This window comes from Mixophyes fleayi, chromosome 2, assembly GCF_038048845.1.
Source record: "Mixophyes fleayi isolate aMixFle1 chromosome 2, aMixFle1.hap1, whole genome shotgun sequence".
Classification (NCBI taxonomy): domain Eukaryota; kingdom Metazoa; phylum Chordata; class Amphibia; order Anura; family Limnodynastidae; genus Mixophyes; species Mixophyes fleayi.
Genome location: NC_134403.1, coordinates 103,864,298 through 103,890,731, shown reverse-complemented (window position 1 = coordinate 103,890,731; position 26,434 = coordinate 103,864,298).

Here is a 26,434-nt window from a genome sequence, read left to right as displayed (position 1 = left end):
CAATTTGTTACTACATTCCATCATAAATCTGGCAATTAACAGTTTCTGTAATGTGCTCACAACTGAACATTTTCAATGAGAATAAAATGGAGCATTGTGTGCAATATTTATAACAGACCATAATATGTTAAGCTGAAAAGGGGTAAAATAGTTAATTTGCATCTAAATTTATAAACTGATACATATTTATAAAATGTGTATTACATATTTATTTGCAAGTGGATTGCAATGTAATTGTTCTTTAAAAATAAAAAAAGAAACTCCAGATTTTAAGTGCATTTTAAGAGTCATTGGCACTCCCAGGAAATGTGTCATCCAACATACAGATAAGGAGGAACCAATCACATATAGCCTGTATCTCTCTATCTCAGTATGACTGTCCATCATCTTGGTTCTCTTTCTTATATATTCAGGTATGATGTTTTTAATGTGCCATATATGCTGTCATCTTACAATAAATTAATCAGTACACAGATCAATAAGTCCCATATCAATCAATGATTAATCTAGCAAAGCCAGTATAAAACTGATTTATTTATCTCTATCCTTCACAAAAGAAGAACCAGTAATAAAGAATTTCCTGTGGCTTTGATCTTATTTCTTAAAACAAATCCAATATCTCTGAATTTCTGTTTTCTTTTCTTTTTTAGACTGTATGAATTGATGTATCCCAACCTATTATACAAAATATGAAAAATGTAGAAACAGTTATTGAATCAGACTTCTTTTATAAGAAATATGGCAGAAAAAACAAGTCATCAGGTAACCTAGATGCACTGTCTGCTTTTGGTGGATGTTGTTCCTTTTGATATTATTTTTTCTTTATCTGCCATTGTTTTTACTTAATATTTTTTCCTCTTTAAGACAGCTTTCTGGTATAAAAACAACTAACAGTTTGAAAGCTTTAAATCACCTTGTCATCTGTGTCCTTTCCCTGTCTTCTATTGTTCATATTGTACATATTCTATTATTTTCCTGCTGCCTATAGCTTACTATAAGACATTTTCTGTTCCTGTACATAGAGCACATTCTCAACATTTAATATCAAATACCTTTTCCTGAAAATACTATAGAATATTACTCACTATAATACATTTTGCCCTACTATATGTTGTCTATAAGGCGTTTGTTAAAATAATTCATATATTAAGTCTTATTTGGTGTTATTTTATAGCCCAATATTTATATTTGTATGTTGGTTACATAACCTTTTAATTTCTTTGTGAACAAAAATATTTTACATATTTACATTAAATGGATTACATAAGTAAATCTTTAGAAATAGAGTGCACTTTTTCTACCCATAAATGCAGTGTTATTTCAATTTATATTTATACAATGCCACTGACATTTTATAGCTAGATTTCTTTACAGGTACAGTACATCCAATTCCCCAATTTCTATGTATATCAAATAAATAAGACTTAATGCTTCATGCACACCATGCATAGGACTCAGGAGCAAAAATACACATAACAATTTTGAAGGGTATTTGTTCAAATAAGTCTAACACTTTGAAATTTTGTGAACATTTGATTGCATGTCAATGATTGCCTTTAAGTTAATTTTTCATTGCATGAGTGATAGGGTCTGCTTCAGAGTGTGACATATGCCAGTTTGCACAGCACATCTTGCATGAATTTGCTATGTACATACCCAGAAAATGTGTGTATACATATGCAGATTTGTGTGATTCTGGCACTTTCATCCATACTAAAAGAAGGTACTTCTTATAAACACTTCAAATATACAATAGAAATGCAGCCTGTTTACAACTGGGGTGTCACTCCACGGAAACAATCAAAATAATATTGCATTTTTGTGCAAATTATAAAGTTATCAAAGATGTTACAAAAGTCAATTGAAATAAGTGGTATCAAGTCTAAAGGGACACAGTACAAAACATAGGGTCCTTTTTCCAGTCTTCTTTTTTTGGTGGGCTTGAAGCATTGACCATATATATAAAGGAGAGAATCACAATTAGATCATTTATCTAATCCACCACCGTCAAAATTTTAGAGATAGTGTAAGTGTTATAATCTTTATAACTACACCTAAGGATATGATTGACATCATTATGAAACAAAGGTATGTTACAAAGGGTGATTTTAAAGATTTCAATAATGGTGATTTGATGATAATTTTCACTGACTCTTGGGGACAGCCTTTATATATGTTTATGCTACATAGCTAGCCATTTTAAAGCAGAAAAATGTTTTACTTGAATATTTAGTTTAATACTTTTTCTGTTTATATTTGTTTTTAACTAATGTAGTATGTAAGAATATTATTTTTTCTTATTAAGAAGCAACTCAGTTTTTACACTTTCTTCTTCTTTATTAAACACGATAAACACCCATTTTCCCAATGTGATACATAGGCAGGATCCCTCTACAGGCAGTGCAATCATTTTCACAATGCAGTTGTCTAACTTTACTTGCTTGTACCGGGAATAGCACTTCACAGTTGTGGGATTAAGTGGGAATTCTATGCAGGACAGCCATGAAAGATTTTGAGCCCTGGTACAGCAAATTTTTGGGTCCTCTTCCATTGCAACTAAAGGGGTGGGACCACAGCAGATTGGTAACTCATCCTACTACATAGACAGGCCAGGCTCCCTGTTTTTTGTACCTGCCCTCCACCTCTCAGTGCCCCTGATCCTATGCACTAGCTATACTGGTAGTTGACTTGATTGGTTGACAGCAGCACTGTGCATCCCATGCAAGTTTTTTGAAACTTGTCTCTTCCACAATTTTCCTAAAGCATTTTTGACAGTGTCCATCTGAAATTATATAATTAAGTAGAATTAACTGCATGGCTTCACTGCAATGAACAAACAGCGGGGGGCATCCAAAGGAGGGTCCTTCACTAATACACTAAAGCAGGGTTTCCCAAACCCAGTTCAGAAAGGATTAATACAGTTAGGTGGTTCAACAGCAGTGTGAATATCTCTGCCTAAGGTTCCAAAATTTCAAACTCATGGTAGTTGGAATATCTTCCTGTAAAGTTTCACACTCTGGCCAGGCAGTAACCGAATAGAGTGGTTCTGAGGCAGTAACCTGGAGGCAGTAACCTGGAGCCTTAAGACCTTCTGTATACCTCAGAACAATACACTCCAGACCAAGTTGTAGTAGTTATCTCTGCAGTACTCTTCGGTATCTTGACTTTTTCGGCTGCTCGGCCAATGCTCTTTATCAGCACAACAGGAATCTGAGCCCCCAGAACCCCTGCTCCTGCAGGCTCATCAAGTAAACAGATCTGCAAGCAATTGCAAATAAAGCAGAGTTCCAGGGCAGCATGATAGATGAGATAGTTGCAGGATGAGACTCGGGAATTAAGATGGAGCTTGTGAAAGATGACACTGCACCAAGCTCTGGAAACTCTCTCCAGTCACCCCTGCAGGATATTTTAAAGTGTCCAAAGTTCTTACGATGGAAATCACACCATGCATGGGTAGTCTCAGATTCATTTGGATCACGATGGGTGGGAGGGAAAGATCAGTTGCTGGTGGGCAGGGATTAGGATTAGGATTGTATGAGCTCTCTGACAGAATATCAAGAAACTGGATCAAACATTGCTCTGGGTGGTAGGACTGCTGTTTTTAGTTCTCACTTAAGTACTTACTGTGAGGGACTTAATTGCCATCAGTTTTAGGTATGCGAGGAACCTATTTTTGTCATACAACAGAAATTATGATCTCTCTCTGTAGCATACATAGGGTTGATTTCTGCTCTTCAGAGTTCTGAGCAAGATAACATATCATTTATCATTCAGTAATGAAATTGCTTGACAGTTCTGTAATATATATATATATATATATATATATTTATTTATTTATTTATTTATTTATTTTTTATGTGTTTGCTTGTTTGCAGGCAGATATCTTCCACATCCCTGCACCAATTCAGATGAAACCAATGCTGAGTTGTCCAGTTGATTTAGGGACCTGCTTGGACCTCCCGTTAGTGTACACTGGCCAGAACATTAACCTGGAAAGCCTGTTCTGGGCCCTCCACTGGATGAGTTTGGTTTGTTTGTATTCCAACACCCCTGCACTGACTGGGATGAAACTAATGCGAAGTGGTCCAGTTATTTCCTTGGCAGGTTCTAAGGGTATTAGGGTCCCGGTAGGAACTCCCGTTGGTGTACGATGTGCAAAAATTTGAGTAGGGTAGCCTATTCTGAGCCTTCCGTTGGATGGATTTGGACGAAAACGTCATAGACTGGTAACATTGGATCCCAGAAGACATACCAGGGGGCTGAGGTCAAAGTCAGATCTCCTGTTGATCTGTGCTGGCCAGAACTTTGACCTGGGGAGTCTGTTCTGGGCCTTCTACTGGATGGATTTGGTTTGTTTTTCTGTCTGAATATGCATTTGGACTCCCCGGCACTGATTGGGATGAAACTAATGCAAGGTGGTCGAGTTGGATCCTGACCAGGTTTTAAGTGGATTAGGGTCCATATCAGACCTCCCGTTGAGGTACGCTGATCAGATTTTTGACATGGGAAGCCTGTTCTGGGCCTTCCACCGGATGGATTTGAACCAAAAACACTGGATCCCAGAAGACATTCTTGTGGGTTCAGGGCCCGGTCGGACCTACCGTTGGTGTACGCTGGCCAGAGCTTTGACCTGGGGAGCCTTTTCTGGGCCTTCCACTGGATGGATTTGGTTTGTTTGTCTGTCCGGTTATGCATTCGGACACCCCTGTACCGATTGGGATGAAACCAATGTGAAGTGGTCCAGTTGGATCCTGGCCAGGTTTTAGGAGGTTTCAGGTTCCGGTCGGATCTCCTGTTGGTGTACAATGGGCAGAACTTTAAACCAGGGAGCCTGTTCTGAGCTTTCCACTGGATAGATCTGGACAAAAACTGTACAGATTAGTAGCATTGGACCCCAGAAGACCTACTTGGGAGTAAAGGTCCTGGTCAGACCTAACGTTGGTGTACACTGGCCAGAATTTTGACCCGGGGAGACTGTTCTGGGCCTTCCACTGGATGGATTTGGATAACATTTAATATAAAAACAAAAAACAACACTGGGCAGCCACTTAATGGGTGTATTGGAAGAGCTTCTAAGCTGCTAATTATTTTTAAAATGTTAACATGTTAACAGTTACATCCAACTCATTGTTAACTTAATAACTTGAAGATTTAAACACGATTACTTCAGCTAGTATTTTATAAAATGGAAAGGTACAGTATAAAACATAAATATTTAAATATTTAATTTGCATATTAGGTTATTTGTTTGCTTTTAGCATGGCCTCTTTATTTTACAGCGTCTTTCATTTAATATTCAGATTACAAATGCTGTAAGTGAACTTTCTCTGAAATTATTTACCAAAACATTAGAACTACTAGCAGAAAAGTATGGAATTTAACCAAATGTTTGAGTAGATATATTGTGTGTCTGTTAGTTTAGTAACAGCCTGCTGTTTCTAATGCTTGCTTTGGTTAATTTTCTCTTAGTAAATTTAGTTTTTTGTCCCAAAATGTTTCTTTCAGATTGGCATCAAATAGGTATTAGACATAGGATGACTCATTAAACTTCTACTAGACCACCTGCTAGCATGGGTTACTATAGACCAACTCAGGCACAACTAAGGTTACGTTTTTGATAGCAAAATAACATTTGTATCTGGTGAGGTTGTGCTAGTTGATGCTTAATTTGAGTGCATATAGGGACTATAATAAATGGCAGAGCATGGCACAGAATGGTTTTGCAATTATCTCAAATTATCCAAGCTACTAATAGATGAGCAAATCAGAAATATGTCACAAGGTAAAACAGATCCTCTACTTTATTTAATTTGCCATGGTGCACTGCATGCACAGTAGGAACTGTGGAGGCAATTATATCTGTTGTGATGCACTTCTGCTGAAAAGGACAAGACTGCCTAGGGGAAACAATAAAATGGTTCTCGTTAGTATACAAGCTGAAACTGTGCTTACAGGGATCCAGTGCTAGCAAGTGATCCTTCAACCAACTTACCTGTAGAAAAAGGTGTATTTTCTTTAAGGAACTGGGGCTTTGCATGTGTCAGATCGTGACAGCACCATGTCCTACTATGAGAGTGACATTATTAGTTTGGTGTTTGCACTGTGCCATGCTTTATCTTAAGACGACAAAGATACAGAGCCTGATTCATTAGAGCAGGGGTAGGCAACCTGCGGCTCTCCAGGTGTTGTGAAACTACAAGTCCCAGCATGCTTTGCCAGTAGATAACCAGCAGATAGGTGGCAAGGCATGCTGGGATTTGTAGTTTCACAACACCTGGAGAGCCACAGGTTGCCTACCCCTGCATTAGAGCATGCAAAATGTACATATTGTGTTTATTCTAAAACTTCTAAACCTTTAAAAACCTTTAAAATTCGGGTATATGCACTTCCGTATTCAACTACAAGCGGATCTGAAGAAACGTCTTGTTGAATGCAGGTCTAAGTACACTCTGCTATAACAGACAACACACTGCAGAATATGTAAAATACATGCAGTACATAAAATATAGTCTCTGAGAATGCACATAAAAAAAAAATATTGCCACATGTTAATAATATTGTCATTAATGAAAAAAGGAAACAAAAACGTTTTTATCCCTTCTTTTCATCTTCAGGTATGTCCATGCTCTGCTATTCTGAACTACATTAATTTGTGTATCTCATCCCTGCAAATGTGTGTTTAAAAGTTTGTTATAGGAATTTGTTATCTGTTCTAACTTAGGTTGGTTGAGTCTTTTATTGATGCCTAATTTATGATGGGTATCTGGCCTCCTCTAGCCTATTCGACAAATGTTTTTCTTTACCTTTGATTATCTGACCAATTAGCACAGCTGTAGTATATTCAGAAATTAGCCTGACTACATATTAGCTTCAGTCTATGGGGTAACCTATGTGGGGTGAGACGTATGTGTGTTTCCTGCACTGAGTTCTCTCACAAAGTGTATGAAAATGCACAGTTGGACAAACATTGGTCTACATTTGATTACTTCCAGGAATAAGCTACATCTGCAACAGCCTATTTCTGCATTACTTGTCTATCTATACGGAACAAGGCAAATAGGTAATTCTTTAGAATCCCCTAACTTTTTTCTTTTACTCATTTATCAAAATGTATAACAAATTGCTTTTCTTGGTTTCTTTTCATGGCATTATCTTTAAGACTTTATCATCTTTCACTCCTCCACCAACACAAACATTTGTCCACAATGCACCTTCATTACTCCACTCACCTTTAGTTAACACCCATGAACTGTTGTCCTATTTATTATCTCAAGTATAACAAGTACAGCCTCCACCTGTCGCTAGAAAATAAAAGGTCACACATCTTACAATCCACTTACCTATCTTTCTTTCTATTTTGTTTCTATTAGCCAGTGATATATCACCTAATCCTGGTCCCCCACACTCCTCACACACACATACATCAGAGCACTACTGCTCTATAGCAAACCTCAAACACATCACCTGTTTCCCCTCTTTTCTAAAGTCCTTTAAATGTGCCCTTTGGAATGCACGCTCTGTTTGTAACAAACTTACCACCACACATGATCTCTTCCTCTCAAAAAACCTCAACCTTTTGGTAATAACAGAAACATGGCTCATGCAATCAGACACTGCCTCACCTGCAGCACTTTCACATGGTGGCCTCCATCTCACCCACACCTCCAGACCTGAAGGCAGACAAGGAGGTGGGGTTGAACTACTTCTCTCCCCACAGTGCACGTTCAAAGTTCTATCAAATCCCATCACTATTCGCATTTTAATCCATTCTCTCTACGTGTTGCGGTCATCTATCGTCCCCCTGGAGCACACCAAAAATGTATTGAGGATTTCTCTGCATGGCTCCTTCACTTCTTAGACATGCTCACCCTCATCCTGGGTGATTTCAACATCCCCATTGATAACCCACCTTTTAAAGCTGCTTCCAATCTACTCTCTCTAACTTCCTCACTTGACCTCTCCCAGTGGATTAAGTCATCTAATCATCAGGATGGCCATTGCCTTGATCTTATTTTCTCTAGACTAATCTCAGTTTCTAATTTCCTTACCACACCCTTCCCCCTCTCAGATCATCACCTTATCAGCTACACGCTCACCCCCATTGCTCTAACCTCTCTACTGTATAACTCTAGCAAGCCTCCTCAGAGACTGCATTGACAAGGTTGTCAATGATCTGATCACTGCTAAAACTAACCCTCTCCTGATTCTCCTGGATCTCTCGGCTGCATTTGACACCGTTGACCCCTCTCTTCTCCATACATACGCTGCAATCCTTAGGTCTTCAAGACACTGTTCTATCCTGGTTCTCATCCTACCTTTCTAATCACTCTTTCACTGTTAATCTCTCTGGGGCCACCTCTTCCCCACTTCCTTTTTCAGTTGGAGAACCACAAGGCTCAGTGCTAGGTCCTCTGCTATTCACTATCTATACCGCTTCTCTCCTGATCTCTCGACATCTGTGTTTTCCTGTGTAACTGACTGTCTTTCTGCCATTTCATCTTGGATGTCCTGGCGCCAACTCAAACTTAATCTTTCTAAAACAGATTTAATAATTTTTCCACCCACCAACAAGAGCATACCTGACATTTCTATCTCTGTTGATAACATGACCATAAATCCCACCCCACAAGCTCGCTGCCTAGGTGTAATCCTTTACTCACACCTATCCTTTGTTCCCCACATTGACTCTATATCTAAATCATGTTACAAACATCTACATAAGCATTTACAGAATTTACACATATCTCACACAAGACACTGCAAACAGCTTAATTCATGCACTTATCATCTCCCGCATTGAGTATTTCAATTCCCTCCTTACTGGTCTTCCCCAAAACAGACTCAACACCCTACAATCTATTTTGCACGCAGCGGCAAGATTGACTGTCTTTGCAAATGGTTATTCCTCTGTTGAATCACTCTGTATTTCTCTATACTGTTTGCCTGTTTTCTACCGAATTCAATATAAAATACTTTTACTAACCTACAAGCCCATCAACAAAGCTGCACCAACATACATCTTCCCTCTTGTCTCAAAATATCTCCCAACTCGGCAATTCCGTTCTGCACAAGATCTGCGTCTCTCATCCACCCTCATTACATCCTCCCATTCCCAGTTACAGGACTTTTGTCGGGCTGTACCTACTCTATGGAATTCTCCTCCTCGCACAATAAGACTCTCCTCTGGTCTACAAGCGTTCTCTTAAAACCCTCCTCTTCAGCCAAGCTTATAATATTCCTCAACCACCCTCTTAACCTCACTACATTACCCTATTACCACCTGTTACACAATTTCACACAAGACATCTACCCCCTGACAAACATTGTTGTGTGACAGGATCATTTAACTTATGAGTCACTTTTAGCTTTGCAGTCTGGCTGGACCAAAATACAAAATGTAGACTTAACCTAATGTATCAAACTCCCATTGTCCCATAGATTGTAAGCTTGCGAGCAGGGCCTTCTCACCTCTTTGTCCGTTTTACTCAGTTTGTTTATTATTTTACTGTGTTTGTCCCCAATTGTAAAGCACTGCGGAATATGTTGGCGCTATATCAATAAATGATGATGATGATGATGAAATACATTTATCATGATGTTACTAATGTCTATTGTACATAAAATATATTTTTAAAGTTGATCCTGATTGCAAACATATGTTCTAGCATACGCAACCATCATCACTATCACTTTTCACTTACATCTGACCTTTAGCTGTTGCAAGTGATATCACGGAAAAGCACTCAACTTAGAGATGCCCAAAGCTTGCATCACGCATGACTGCAGGCTCTTGAGCTTAGGAAGCCCTTACTGTAAATTGACTACATGCATAGTCCCAATCCCCTCCCGTTCCACCCATGAAATCATAAGTGTCCTTTCTGTTTGACTTTGAAGATAAATTGCATAAATTTGCATTATCTTGCATATAGCTTATTTCTTTGCATGCACAAATCAATTTAATGCAAAATACGGCATGTATCGCCACTTATGCTCCTTAATGAATCAGACCCACAATGAGTGTAACAGCAGAACAGCTGACAGAAATGGTGGGTGACCTCACAGCATTTGCTTTAGGCAAATGTAAAAGTCACTACTCATTCCAATGATGATGATATTCCTGCAACTCATTCTATAATGGCACCCAGGTTACTGTCTCACTTTGATCCTACCATGGATTGCTTTCCAGCCTGGCATTTTACTTATGTCTTAAAGTGGAGGAAAACTCAGCTTTAATTTATTTTAAATTAAGTAGCATAACTTAAATATAGAAATACAAATTTAATGATGAAATATTTAGTGCATACTACATATACATTCTGAAGCCGAAGCTAATTATTATCTACAAGTTAACCCGTGCATGATACTCATGCATTCTAGTCAAATCAAGATACTTAAGGTCTTAAAAAGGTTCTTGTCATGCATTTTGGCCTAGCCCAGGCCTCCTCAGGGGAAGATCGTTACTTCCCGACGCAAGCGCCCTTTTTAATGTGTGTTCATGAGGTAAAATTACCTCACGAAAATGAGTTTGACCCCTCAACTCGTAAATTTAGCCTTTACTACCCCTCCCACGGGGGGAAGGGGGGATGATGGAAGTTAACTGACTTGACTATTCTAATTTTTTTGTCAAATAATGTCAGTATACCAAATTTCAGGTCAATTGGATGAGCCCTTTCTGAGAAAATAGTTTTTTCCACACACACACACACACACACACACACACACACACACACTAACGCACGCCTCTACACATGTGTGTTTATGAGGTAAAATTACCTCACGAAAATGAGTTTGAGCCCTACCAAATTTCAGCCCTTTTTGAATTTTTTTTCCCACACACACTAAGAATTTAGTAGGTCAGTGTATAACTCTGCCCAGCAGGTGGCGCTGCAACTTGGGTTTTTTTTTCCACACACAGACGCCACTAAGCATTTATATATTAGATTGTTGAACTACACCTATAATTAGAGGAAAGTATGCCAGGTTATTGTAGAAATCAAACTGCAGGGATGCTATGACTATCTGTGTTTGTATTGTATCTTGTATGAAATCATGCATATTTGTGTGATTTTGCCACTAATGCCTGCTTGGGCCTGGGATGGGACTTGCTAACATAGGTCTAGTACAGTTCCGTATGCAAGTAACTGATTGACTGATATACTAAGCAATCCATCCCTTGATTTTTATTCTCAATGGAACTTGCACTGCAAGAACAGTATGGGTACACAAATGATATTCATTGATAGTGAGCAATTTATTGATATAATATGGGTACGCAAGTGCCATTCATTGATAATATGTTTGGGAAAAATAATATATTGTGATGTTGTTATTGTTCTGTGAGTTATTGTATTGATTATCAATGTCTATGATAATTATAATCTTTAGTTCTTACATGTAGCCTTGCAGGTGCTAAATCAATCTAGCAGAGTCCTGGACCAAATGTTTAGAGTATGACAGAACTTTTATATCCCCAATCCTTCTCTCTCAAACAAGAATGTCACTCACCGGACTGTAAGTGCTTCTTCCCGGACATTTAGGAACCGTGGCCGTCCTCCATCCTGAGGGACTGCGCATGCGCAGCCCTTTCCATACCTCCAGTGTATGTTCCTTTAACTAAATTGGCAGATCAGGCAACCTCCCTATATTAAGCACCTGTGGTCAACACCACGTTGCCTGATCTTGAAGTCTCATTCCCCATGAGTCTCTGAAGGTGTTCCTGTGTTTCCTCGTTTATTCAGCCCAGCTGATCCCTGTGGTTTCCAAACCACTTCTACCTCTGTGGTTTCCAAACCACTTCTACTACTGTGGTTCCCATACCACTTCTACCATCTACTGTATCATCGTGACTGTGAGCTGATTCCTATCCGCTGCCTCCGTGCACTACAGTCTTCTAATCACTTCAACTCTACCATGCATCATTGGGACTGTTAGCTGATGCCTATCCGCTGCCTCCGTGCACTACAGTCTTTCATTCACATCCACTCACCTGTTCATGATTGTGACTGCCAGCTGATTCCTATCCGCTGCCTCCGTGCACTACAGGCTTCAACCTGCAACTCGTCTGTGTTTCATCATCGTGACTGTTTGGCTGATTCCTATCCGCTGCCTCCGTGCACTACAGTCTTCAACCTGCAACTCGTCTGTGTTTCATCATCGTGACTGCTAGCTGATTCCTATCCGCTGCCTCCGTGCACTACAGTCTTCAACCTGCAACCCGTCTGTATTTCATCGTGACTGTTTGGCTGATTCCTATCCGCTGCCCCTGTGCGCTTCAGTCTTCAGCCCTTGTCAACTCTCCCGTGTTTCCTTGAGTCTGCTGCCACTATTGCTACCCGCTACTCTCCGTGACCAACTGTTCCAGTTCAACTCTGCTCCGGTGTTCCATCGTTACTGCACCTACTGGTTGCTATTGGCTACCTCCGTGTTCCCGCAGAGACCCGCTGCTGTTACTTCTCAGCGCTACTCATCCATCTACTACTGATCCGCTCTCCACGCCTTCCTGTGTTCCCTGCTGGTCTACCTACCTGTGCGCTGCACCTGCTAGACCACCGCTTCACCCATCCAGGGACTTTGGATCCTGCCGGCCTCCTGCCCTTCAGGTATCTCTGCACTCCTGTCTGACTGCCTTCTCCTGAACCACGGTATGCATACTTCCCATTGACTGTGCTGTGTATTGCATACCTTGCTGGACTGTGTTGGTTCTCCTCTGGAGTGTACTATCCGCTGAGTCTATTGCCATCATTGACTGTGTTATCTCATGCTGGATTACTTCAAGAGACTTTCTATATTGACAGTGTTGTTCAGTCATTTATACAGTTATATTGTGCATATTACTGTGGATCAAAGTCAAGGTGCCCGTGTATATATTGTGCATATTACTGTGGATCAAAGTCAAGGTGCCCGTGTATATATTGTGTTGCAGTCTCTCCCCGTGCACCTCCTCACATATATATTCAGTGGTACAACTTGCTAGTAGCAGACCACTGACTCCTGTTTACAGTTTCACCCGTTCCAGTATCCTCTCACATAGCAGTGGTACAACTTGCTGACGCAGACCACTGACTCCCCGGATACCTCCACTTGGATTCCATTCCTTCACTCAGACAGCGGTACAACTTGCTATCCGCAGACCGCTGACTCTCATCACCTCCTCGTTTCTGTTGGACATTCCTCCTCACTATAGCAGTGGTACAACTTGCTACCGCAGACCACTGACTACCTTCACGTGTCCTTTGTCCATACAGTTCCTCGTGTATTACTACTTCCATATTGCCAGTGCTGCTAGTCATAGACTTTCCTGAGCATCTCATCATCTGCTATTTCCTGTTCCGTGATCACCCTGCTACCAGAGTACCATATTACCACCTATACTGCTCTGGTAAGCCTATCACCTGGTGATCCCTGGGTAAAGACTCCTAGTGCCCGTGACAGTAAGATCAGGCCATGACAGACCCAGATACGGAACCTACCGCTAAAGAGATGCTGCAGCATCTGGTCAGCCGTGTGGAGCAACAGGATGCTCGCCAACAGCTGTTACTTCAATGTTACCAATCGTTAACCTCCCAAGGAACATCTGGACAGACTGTTACAGCTAATATTGAAGCTCCTGTGCTTTCCTCCGTTTCCCCAGTGCCATCCCAGGTGTCTACAGTTCCCACGCTTCACCTGCCTACTCCGTCAAAATATGACGGGGACCCCAAAACTTGTAGAGGTTTCCTTAACCAATGTTCAGTCCATTTTGAACTCCAACCTCAAAATTTTTCTACCCATCGTTCCAGAGTGGCCTATCTTATCTCATTGTTTTCTGGACAAGCCCTGGCTTGGGCCTCCCCTCTGTGGGAGAGAAACGATCCAATTCTACAAGATAGTGCCAAATTCATTTCCACGTTCCGAAGTGTGTTCGATGAACCAGGTCGTGTGACCTCCGCTGCTTCCAGCATTCTTCGTTTGCGACAAGGCTCCCATACAGTAGGACAGTATGTCATTCAATTTAGGATCTTAGCCTCTGAACTTCAGTGGAACTCTGAAGCATTAGTTGCCGCCTTCTGGCAGGGGCTTTCCGATAAAATTAAGGATGTACTGACTACCCAAGAACTTCCTTCGTCACTAGAAGATTTGATCTCTCTTTGCCATCGTGTAGATATGAGATTTCGTGAAAGAGAGTCTGAGAAAACAACGGCTGTCAAAGCACCTCTTCGTTCTAACCCTCAATTTCGTCCAGCTCCATCCTCTGCGATTCCCATGGAGATAGGACGTTCCAAATTATCTTCAGAGGAGAGGAAACGAAGAGTAAAGAATAGACTCTGTATCTATTGTGCTGATTCCACGCATATGCTCAGCTCTTGCCCTAAGAGATCGGGAAATGCCAGGCCCTAACTAGTTCTGGAGAGGTGAAGTTAGGGTCCCTGGAGTCCTCTCCATTGTCTATGAAATCTAAAGTCTGCGCTTTCGATGTTACGATTTCCTTTGCTACCAAATCCTTTGAGTCACAGGCATTGATTGATTCCGGAGCAGCAGGAAATTTCATTTCTAAATCACTAGTGAATCAATGGTCCCTACCAGGGGTCGGGTCTATCCTCTCTCGTTACCTGAAACTCAAGCCACATCTGAGTACATACAGGAGAATCTCCAGCGTGGGTTCATTCGACCTTCCACCTCTCCCGCTGGAGCTGGGTTCTTCTTCGTCAAAAAGAAGGATGGATCATTACGCCCTTGTATAGATTTTCGTGGACTCAACGCCATTACTATCAAGAATCGGTATCCCATTCCGCTGATCACTGAGCTATTTGATCGCATCAAGGGAGCTCGGATATTTACTAAGTTGGATCTTCGTGGTGCCTACAATTTAATTAGAATCCGTTCCGGTGACGAATGGAAGACCGCGTTTAACACCAGAGATGGGCATTACGAATATTTAGTAATGCCCTTCGGGCTGTGTAATGCCCCCGCGGTTTTCCAGGGTTTCATCAATGAGATCTTTCGGGACTTATTATATGTATGTGTCGTTGTCTACTTGGACGACATATTGATCTTCTCACAGGACCTGCCTTCTCGTCACCAACATGTGGCAGAGGTCCTCTCCAGACTACGGAAAAACTCGTTGTTCTGTAAATTGGAGAAATGTTCATTCGAGTTACCCCAGATTCCATTCTTGGGGTATATAGTTTCCGGAGTTGGCCTGAAGATGGATCCAGACAAAGTAAATGCTGTACTACATTGGCCTCAGCCAACTACTCTTCGTGCCATCCAGTGTTTTTTAGGTTTTGCCAATTACTATAGACGCTTCATTCAAGACTTTTCATCCATTGCATCTCCCATTGTGGCCCTAACTCGGAAAGGGGCTAATACTAAGCAATGGTCATCTGAGGCTCTCCAAGCCTTTCAAATCCTCAAAGAGTCCTTCTCGTCTGCTCCCATTCTGCGACAGCCTGATGTGACACTCCCCTTCTTCCTAGAAGTAGATGCCTCTAATGTGGGCTTAGGAGCTATTCTCTCCCAACGCTCGGAGCAACAAAAATTACATCCTTGTGCCTTCTACTCTCGGGGTCTTATGCCCGCAGAGAAAAATTATACTATCGGGGACAAGGAGTTGCTGGCCATCAAAGCTGCATTAGAGGAATGGAGATACTTGTTGGAAGGAGCTCACCATCCGGTGACGATCTTCACGGATCATAAGAACTTGTCATATTTGCAATCTGCTCAATGCTTGAACCCTCGTCAAGCAAGATGGTCTCTTTTCTTTTCCCGTTTTGAATTAATTATAACCTTCAAACCAGCCGCTAAGAACAAGAAAGCTGACGCTCTATCTCGAGCTTTTGTGACGTCCTCTGATGTAGAAGAGGTTCCCAACCATGCTATTCTAGACCCCAAATGTATTTCTCTGGCTGCTTCATCCACCAAAATGCTACCATTTGGGAAGACCCTTGTGCCTCCTACTCTGAGGAGGAAAATCCTTTCGTGGTTCCATGCCTCTCGTTTTTCTGGACACGCCGGTGAACACAAGACCTTTGAGATTCTCTCTCGTAGTTACTGGTGGCCTTCAATGAGGAGAGACGTCAAAGAGTTTGTTGCTTCCTGTGATTTATGTTCTCAGTTCAAATCCTCCCGCAGAACTCCAGCAGGGTTGCTGCGACCACTACCCATTCCGTCCAAGCCTTGGACCCATATTAGTATGGATTTCGTTACTGATTTGCCACCAAGTAAGAATCACAATACTATTTGGGTAGTGGTAGACAGATTTTCGAAGATGGCCCATTTCGTCCCTCTGTCCGGTTTACCTTCCTCGTCTACTCTGGCTGAACATTTCATTAAAGAAATCTTCCGCATCCATGGATGTCCGTCTGAGATTGTGTCGGATAGAGGAGTACAATTCGTTTCCAGATTCTGGCGGGCCCTTTGTAAAACCTTGGGCATACGATTAGCACTCTCATCTTCTTACCATCCGCAATCTAACGGACAAACGGAACGAGTCAATCAAGATCTTGAGACCTTTATTAGGATGTTCTCTTCAGCCAACCAAGACAACTGGGTAGAATTGCTCCCTTGGGCTGAATTCGCCCATAACAACATGTACCATGAGTCATCATCCAAAACTCCATTCTTTGTGGTCTACGGTCACCATCCGTCTTTTCCGGAATTTCCTGCCCTCCCGCCCACCCAAGTTCCTGCTGTGGAGACTGCTTGTCAGACCTTCAAAAATATCTGGTCTCAGGTCAAAACCTGTTTAAAGAAGACATCTAACAAATATAAGTCTTTCGCAGATAAGAAGAGGCGGGCTATTCTACCACTAAAAATTGGAGATCGTGTCTGGTTATCTACCAAAAATATTCGTTTGAAGGTTCCATCTATGAAATTCGCCCCTCGTTTTATTGGTCCATATAGGATCATTCAAATTATCAATCCAGTATGTGTTAAACTTCTTCTTCCTAAGAATCTTCGGATCTCCAATGCCTTCCATGTGTCCTTGCTCAAACCTCTCATCATCAACCGTTTCTCGACTCCTCCCTCAGCACCGCAGCCAGTTCAAGTTCATCAGGAGGAGGATTTCGAGATTACTGAGGTATTGGATGCAAAAATTTCGCGAGGAGTCCTCCGTTTCCTCGTTCATTGGAAGGGCTTTGGTCCTGAAGAGCGTTCATGGATCAAAGCTGAAGATCTTAATGCTCCTGCCCTTCTGAAGAAGTTTTATTCCAAAAATCCGGACAAGCCCGGTTCCAGGCGTTCTGTGCCCACCTTTAAAAGGGGGGGTACTGTCACTCACCGGACTGTGAGTGCTTCTTCCCGGACATTTAGGAACCGTGGCCGTCCTCCATCCTGAGGGACTGCGCATGCGCAGCCCTTTCTATACCTCCAGTGTATGTTCCTTTAACTTAATTGGCAGATCAGGCAACCTCCCTATATTAAGCACCTGTGGTCAACACCACGTTGCCTGATCTTGGAGTCTCATTCCCCATGAGTCTCTGAAGGTGTTCCTGTGTTTCCTCGTTTATTCAGCCCAGCTGATTCCTGTGGTTTCCAAACCACTTCTACCTCTGTGGTTTCCAAACCACTTCTTCTACTGTGGTTCCCATACCACAGCTACCCTTCTGTGTATCATCGTGACTGTGAGCTGATTCCTATCCGCTGCCTCCGTGCACTACAGTCTTCTAATCACTTCAACTCTACCATGCATCATTGGGACTGTTAGCTGATGCCTATCCGCTGCCTCCGTGCACTACAGTCTTTCATTCACATCCACTCACCTGTTCATGATTGTGACTGCTAGCTGATTCCTATCCGCTGCCTCCGTGCACTACAGGCTTCAACCTGCAACTCGTCTGTGTTTCATCATCGTGACTGTTTGGCTGATTCCTATCCGCTGCCTCCGTGCACTACAGTCTTCAACCTGCAACTCGTCTGTGTTTCATCATCGTGACTGCTAGCTGATTCCTATCCGCTGCCTCCGTGCACTACAGTCTTCAACCTGCAACCCGTCTGTATTTCATCGTGACTGTTTGGCTGATTCCTATCCGCTGCCCCTGTGCGCTTCAGTCTTCAGCCCTTGTCAACTCTCCCGTGTTTCCTTGAGTCTGCTGCCACTATTGCTACCCGCTACTCTCCGTGACCAACTGTTCCAGTTCAACTCTGCTTCGGTGTTCCATCGTTACTGCACCTACTGGTTGCTATTGGCTACCTCCGTGTTCCCGCAGAGACCCGCTGCTGTTACTTCTCAGCGCTACTCATCCATCTACTACTGATCCGCTCTCCACGCCTTCCTGTGTTCCCTGCTGGTCTACCTACCTGTGCGCTGCACCTGCTAGACCACCGCTTCACCCATCCAGGGACTTTGGATCCTGCCGGCCTCCTGCCCTTCAGGTATCTCTGCACTCCTGTCTGACTGCCTTCTCCTGAACCACGGTATGCATACTTCCCATTGACTGTGCTGTGTATTGCATACCTTGCTGGACTGTGTTGGTTCTCCTCTGGAGTGTACTATCCGCTGAGTCTATTGCCATCCTTGACTGTGTTATCTCATGCTGGATTACTTCAAGAGACTTTCTATATTGACAGTGTTGTTCAGTCATTTATACAGTTATATTGTGCATATTACTGTGGATCAAAGTCAAGGTGCCCGTGTATATATTGTGCATATTACTGTGGATCAAAGTCAAGGTGCCCGTGTATATATTGTGTTGCAGTCTCTCCCCGTGCACCTCCTCACATATATATTCAGTGGTACAACTTGCTAGTAGCAGACCACTGACTCCTGTTTACAGTTTCACCCGTTCCAGTATCCTCTCACATAGCAGTGGTACAACTTGCTGACGCAGACCACTGACTCCCCGGATACCTCCACTTGGATTCCATTCCTTCACTCAGACAGCGGTACAACTTGCTATCCGCAGACCGCTGACTCTCATCACCTCCTCGTTTCTGTTGGACATTCCTCCTCACTATAGCAGTGGTACAACTTGCTACCGCAGACCACTGACTACCTTCACGTGTCCTTTGTCCATACAGTTCCTCGTGTATTACTACTTCCATATTGCCAGTGCTGCTAGTCATAGACTTTCCTGAGCATCTCATCATCTGCTATTTCCTGTTCCGTGATCACCCTGCTACCAGAGTACCATATTACCACCTATACTGCTCTGGTAAGCCTATCACCTGGTGATCCCTGGGTAAAGACTCCTAGTGCCCGTGACAAAGAAGCTCTGAACAGATGGAACTTCATTACTGTCGGAAAATCATGGAAGGGGTTATCTATGGGAGATTTTATTAATCAAGGAGACCAAATTCTCTTTGTAACAATGATGAAGTGCCTGTTACTCTATATAGTACTCTAGCAGAAATTCAGGTGCCTTCCCAGCAGGGGTTAGAGAAAAGCAGAGGTAATAGAGGACAACAGACCAATTGTCAATTTTTTACCAATCCAGAGTATTTAAGATATCTCGTACACACCCTGTGTGGAGCTCCACATCCTGGGAAATTGTATCCATTTAAAAGAAGGTTTTGTAGGAATGTGTGGTGGTTGAACTTTGGGCATTGCTGTTGATATCTAGGCTTCTACAAGGTTTGATCATGACATCATGCTATTGGACTTATGTGCTATTAATTTACCTCCCTGCTGTGTGAATATCCTGAATTGTTCTCTTCCCTTGGATTTTACAGCCTAGGGAGTCTACAGGAGTAGGGAGACTGGCTGTCAGGTCCCTTCTTTGCTAGCAGAGTGTAGCATATCAGAGCTGCTTTGATCAGAAAGAAGGACTCAACATCACCAATGAGGTTGTCTTGGAAACTGCATCCGTAAAGTGGACTAGAAACATGCATCACTTTCATGATATCTGTCAACCAGGCTATCACAAATAGCCTGGCTATTGACTGAATTAAAATGCTTACAATTTCAAAACATCTCATTTTGCACATGTGGTATGAGTGCTATATATTAAGAATTTATTGTCTCTATGACACACAGAAACCGAATAATGTTGTAAAATTGTACTCTGATCTATAAGGGAGTCTTCATCCAATGGTTGTTATATAAATTGCTTGGGTCAGGAATTTATGTATTACCTGCTTGAGTACCTTTCAATAAGCAAGCTGTAACATCATTGCCACCACATCTGCTGTGTTCTGGAGTGACCAAGACACACAGAAATGTAACATAGGCAATAGTTTGGACAGTTGAGGTATTACTTTTGAGATGCTTATTAATGGTTTAGGTATCCCTCTGTACATTTTCCAGAGTTTTCAGGATGATATGAGATGGTAGCTTGAACCAAAGCATAACCTTTGTATCAAACACCCTAATGAGGCCTAGACATGGTCTGTATATGCTTTCACTTACCCTCATGTAGAGCTGAATGTAAGTGCATTTTTTTCCATAAAATACGTTATTCCATATTGCACACCTAAAATGAGGAAGCTTAACTAGCAATGAACACTCAGGCGCATCTTGCACATATTACTGTTTATGTTTATAGTGGCAGAACAGGCTTAGAAGTAGATCAACAGACCTGCTTACAATGTTAGGTAGGTATAATAGCTGGGAGTAATAGCAAGTTGCTCTGCTTAATTAATCAAGCAGTGATATTAACAGTTATTCTGTTATTCAAGGCCTGTTCACCTATGAACCTCAGTTTGTGGACATTTCTATCACACAGGAACAGATAAATCAGTGCTGGATAATTGTGGAGGAGGAGTAACCAACTAAGGGGTGTGCCTAACCTACTGAGTGGTTGTCCAACCAGAACCCAGCACACATGGTTGGTGCACAATAGACAGCACCGATCACTGAGGACAAGCATTAACTCAGGACATGCAGGCAGGGAGTGCTGTCATGCTGCCATGAGAGACAGAACAGGAGAAATGGCTCTGAGCTGCTCTTTCTGTCAGTACTCAGTGAAAGTCCCTCCTACAGACTATTACAAGGACAATGACAATGATAATCTGTACTGAATGAGGAGTCTGTGTCCCTCTGCTTTACTCTCTGGGCGGAGACATATGTCATACTTGCCTAGTTATGGCTCTGTACTATAAAACAAACCTAAATCAATAAAATATGGAAAGTAGAATAATGAGTAATCGTAGTCAAGACTGGCCACTCTGATTGTCTGTACACAGTGCTAACAGGCACATGATAAAAAGTTCATGTTGACTAATACAGGTGGCCATTGCGTAATGTGCGTGTGCATAAGAATGAAACAAGGATCCTGGAACAGTAGAATAGTTGCCACCTGTATAGTTGCCATTTTCTTCCCCTAGCCCACAAAGGAACCAGTGTGACTAGAAAGAGCACCTGCATGGTTTCAAGTTGATGATGATGACTCTCCTAAAATCTATGTGCTCCATTTAAGGTAAAAACACAAGTGTACAGGAGCAACTTTGTTTAAATGCAATTGGTGCATTATTACTTGCAATTCTAAATGTGGCCCTAACTTCCATAACAGAAATTTAATTCGTACAAACAAGGATAAACATAGCTGTTGCTTAGTATGAATTTGGACCTACCACTATTAATGTTTTCATTATGGCTATTTTTAAAGCCAAAATACGGTATTTTATGTGATGGTCACATGATCTCACAGAGTTCCTGCAGCCTGTAGAGAACCTGGCATCCTTCTCACTTATAGTAGGATGACCCAATTATTTTTTAAATAGACGAGGAAACGTCCAAGTAGTAAAATAAATTCCTATTCAAACATGCTGATATATTCAGCAATGTGTCACATTAAATAAAATCTGAGGGTTTTGTATTTGTATTTATTATTTTCGACTTATTAAATGATATTGCATGTATTGTCATAGGTTTTTTGGCTGCTGAGGAAATTGTTGATGGGCTAGGTTATGTTGTGTGATGTTGGTATTAAGCTATGTAAGGTGTGTATTATTGCTTGAATTGTTCTATGTAATTTCATTAGTGACAACAATAGCTATATCATTTGTCATGTGTTTTTTTAATAATGATGTCAGAAATTCCTTTGAGGTTGGGCCTGTTAGATAAGCACACAATTTAATAAGCTTTGAACGGATTCTCTTTTTGAATGATTATATTTGGTGCAAATTAGTGGATATATTTTGCACTCAAATTTGAGTGAACTAGTATCATCCAAATACGTTCTAATGTATTTTGCTAAATGTTTGAAATTTTCAGTTTATCTAATCTGTTATTTGCCAGTTGGGGACACTCCTAAGCAGATATGGTCATACTTACTTCTGCTAAATGGATATAAAGCACACATTTAAATCAGAGAGCTGGCTTGTCAAAATAAGACAAGAAGCAGCCATTCAAGGAAACATTTAGCCAAGGAAACTGTGATTTTAAATACAAACACATTTTTAACATAATCTTCTCAGACAGGAAAAATATACACATTATCTCACATATTGCAATTCACTAAAATGTACTAAAGCAGAAAATGTACATTTGTGAAATGAAGAGGGCAAAAAGCAACGTACTAAACATAAAATGTAACATTTAATTTTTTTGTCATCATTTTGTTTGAATTGAAATCTAACAGCAGCATGTTTATAAATCTTAGTATTTTTTTCACTACCTTTTTTATAAAATGTACTAATAGATTTTTTATTGACAGACTTCCTGATCCACCTTCTTTTAGAGAAGGTGGATCAGAAAGGCTCATTTGCAAAAGTGCAAATGTGCAAACTTGCAATTATGCATTGCAAATGTTGTATTCTGAAAGTAAGTAAAGAGAGCATAAGAGAAAATTCTTACATTTCAAACTAAAATGACTAAAGCTTTATTTTTACATCCACTAAAGGAGCAAATTGCTTGCATTAGATTGGGGTCTACATTTATATAACTCTATATTGAGAATCAACACTGATAATTCTCCATATTATAATTATTGTATATTATTTACATATATAATATACAATACATAATATTCAAATGTATATGTATTATATAAGTACATATCTCTTAGTAGGTACAGTAGCTATGAGCCTTAAAATAGCCATACATACTTTTCCCATCAACAGCTACAATTGTTATTCTGCTATCTTATGTATTAATTGTTATTCATAGCTCTTAGATTATTAGCTCATTTGAACAAGATCATCTTTACATTCTGTTTCACGTCATTGTACTTAATATGTTTATATTATGATCCCCTCAATGAACAATGCTGCAGAATATATCAATGCATTATAAATAAAGGATAATAATAACAATAATAATAATAATAATAACATAATTCAGAGAATTTCTTAAAATAGGTCTAATCATTGTTAAGTGTTACAGACTGTCACAAATGTCTAGCCTGTCCCAGATACAGTAATCTGAACAGCTGGCCGTGACTGGCGTCACCTTAGCCACTTAACAATGAATACACCTTTTCTGCCACCATGAAGGATTTATTATGGTGTCCTTACATTCACCAGAACCACTTATTAATGTTTCACACTTAAATCATATACACATGTAGCATGAGCCTCCCTGGGCTTCGCAAGTTCACAAAGAATCACGGAGAACACAATATATTACATTTATTTAATCTGAAAAATGGTTCCAAGGCTTATTTGCAAAATTAATAACAAGACATAGAATATGTTGCACAAATAAGTTTCATAAAATAAAATGGGAGCTAAAATCACTACATACTAGTTAAGACCTGGGGGTAAATGTATCAAGATCCGATTTTTTCAGCGTGTTAAAATTGCGGCAAATCACGGGTGATAACCCGCGATTTTGGTCAAAATTTTCTCAAATGTATCAAGCTGCGATTTTTACCCTGATCTTCAAAATCGCTGGTCATCTCTGCTTTGCTGCGATGTAAAACACTCCAGTGTAAGCTAACTCTCCTGTGTTGTAGCAGCGAGTTGTATAAACACATCACTGTCACACTGCCTGTCATACAGCTGCCGGAGCTCCAGCAACTGTCAAAACAGTAAAGAATAGATAAAAGTAAAAAAAAAAAAGTGTGGGGTATCCCCTACTGCTGCCAGACTACTGCTGGTTCCGTGAAAATTTTGGAAAAAATTTGCGTGGGGTCCCCCCTATTTTCACGGAACCAGCACTAGGCAAACCATCCGGGGTTGGAGGCACTATAGAAGGGGGAAACACGGCAAGGGGCATCCCTGCCATAATGACTAACCAACCCCAGGCTGTTCAGCCATGGGCTGGATTCCCTAGAGGGTGGGGTCCGCCAAAAAAATGAGCGTGCCCCCCTAGGGACACCCAGCCCAGTGCTGATAGCAGTAGGGCTTTTCCTACACCCCTGGGCGGTGGATGTAGGGTAATAACGGCAAAATAGGAGTTAAAAAAACAAACAGACGCCATTTTGCTTTGTGGAACTACAAGTGCCAGCCAGGTAGCCATAAATAGTGTGGGCATGCTGCTACTTGTATAACTACAAGCACCAGCATACTCTTGGCAGCCAGGGCATGTTGGCACTTGGAGAACCACAAGTGCCAACACCCACAGCTGGCTGGGACCTGTAGTTCCACAAAATAAAATGTTAACAAAATCACAACTCCCTCATTACAACCACTAACATTTATTAAAAATAATATATCCACAATAAAGACAGCACACACCCTCATTTACACCACATATTTTTATTAAAAATAATAAATCCCCAATATACTCACCAATGAAGTTTTCTTCTGTTGTCAACAGCTTTTAATCCCAAAATAGCTGTAAACAAAGTCCAAAATAATTTTATATCCAAAGTCCATGCTTGACCATGTCCAAAATAAATTTGTAATTCCAAAAGTCCTACTTGTAATGTCTTCTGTTCTTCTGGCCAGGGGGGGAGCATTGTTGATTGCAGTCTTCTGTTCTTCAGCCAGGGGGGCCCCATATTTGTAACATCCCTGAATCTTCTTGCTTGATTGAAGGAAAATAAAAAAAAGTGCAGGACCGCCGCAAGAAGCTCCGATATGCAATGAGCTTAGCTCATTGCGCTAGGTCTATTTATAGTATTAGGGGATTTTCCCATGCTAGTGGGGAAATCACCTATTACTATAAATAGACCTAATGGAATGAACTAAGTTCATTGCGTATCGGAGCTTCTACACAGTAGGAGCTCCGATGCGTTTTTCTAGTGGGGGTGGAGCCAAAATGACGCCATTCACGTCATTTTGACAGCAAGTTGCAGTACGCTGGATACTTGCCTGCTCTCCCGGGAGTCCGGGAGACCTACCCGAATTTCGGGAGTCTCCCGGACATTATGGGATAGTTGGCAAGTATGATATATACATAAATATCTGGAAAAAAATCAAAAACATGCTATTAAGATTTAGCAATGGTGCACGAGTCTAAAGTTTTTTAAGTTGAAAACCCTATTGTGGTCCAAAGGATAGTGCTTTGCTCTAGTTAAATCTTGATAAAAGTAAAGAACTGTATTATAAGCATTAAATTAAGATTTTAATATAAATTCTATCTGTGTTATATGTCCAGTGTCCCTGATGCATGTTTTTAATGTGCAGATCATCCTCTCTTCATACTGTACAATGCATGCTATACACTGGATAAACCACGTGACCTTTCACACAATTTATTCTGTCATAAAAAGAGGTTCTAGATCACACTCATCTAGCAGCTAACATGTAACTAAACCCAGATTTATTTGTTAAGATCACATAGACCATCGCATAAGGTGCTGGAACTGAAGCGGCAGCAATCTGCCTTTTGATTATCTTGTCAGATTTTTAGGTTTGTTTGATTAAAACTAAACACCATTTGCATGCATTCCTCATGACCTTTTCCTCTATGTAGGCAACAATCTGCTGGTTCAGTAAGTAAGGATAGGGCTGCATATGGCAATGGCTGGGTGTAGAGGGACAATGGAAGCAAAAGAATTTCTAAAATGCAAATTTACATATTAGAAGAAGCAGAGTTCCCCAAACTCACCAGTATTATTTTAGTACAGTTAATTTATTTTGCATGCATGAAAATTAGCTTGGGACCATGGAGTTCTGCCTTGATAGTGGCTTGGGATTTAGCATCACAGCAAAAAAGGTCTTGGAGGGCAGCAATTTAAAATCCTGGCTTGCTTTGATTGGATTGAACTTCCTTAAGAAATGACAGCTTCTTAAACATTTGTAAATAAATATTACAGATGAGTAAATATTACAATTATTAATGTACACCAAAAAATGTAATTGCAAAATTAATTTGTTGGTCAGATTTTTATCTAATTAATTTTCAAGTGATATCTCAATTTAAATTTCTAAAAAAAAATGTAGCTGTTTATACTAATAATGCCACATCATCAATATGATGGTCAAAAGGCTCCATAGTATTCTCAATTAGACACACCAACTTTGTTCAGCCTAGTTAGCACCTTCAATGGAAGAAAGTTGTAGCTTTTTCCTTAGCTGATTGTATCTGACACACGATCCTGTGATTTTTATGCTTTCTGTTAATGACACGACAGTGAAATAAATATTTTCAGTACTGATTAATTGCTTATTTGGTGGGATACATTGT